Raw genomic sequence first — 308 nt, 5'->3', positions numbered from 1 at the left:
TCCCAAATCCATCACGCTACCAGCGCGGCCCCCGAGATCGATAGGCTACTGGAAGGTCTCGGAAGACCCCTTTCACCACTCGCATCTCAGATACAAGCCTATCCGATCCAGGAAAAATCAAAGTGCCGAAGTATGATGGAACGACCGATCCGAGAGCGCACCTTCAGGCTTTCCACATCACGATGGGAAGAGCGAGGCTGAAGGACGGCGAAAGAGACGCCGGCTACTGCCGCCTGTTCGTCAAGAATCTAGAAGGAGCAGCCCTCGAATGGTTCGCACGCCTTAAGTGAAACTCTATCGGAAGTTTC

This window comes from Brassica oleracea, chromosome C9 (assembly GCF_000695525.1).
Source record: "Brassica oleracea var. oleracea cultivar TO1000 chromosome C9, BOL, whole genome shotgun sequence".
Classification (NCBI taxonomy): domain Eukaryota; kingdom Viridiplantae; phylum Streptophyta; class Magnoliopsida; order Brassicales; family Brassicaceae; genus Brassica; species Brassica oleracea.
The sequence above is the reverse complement of the archived record's forward strand: the minus strand, read 5'-3'. Positions refer to the sequence as shown.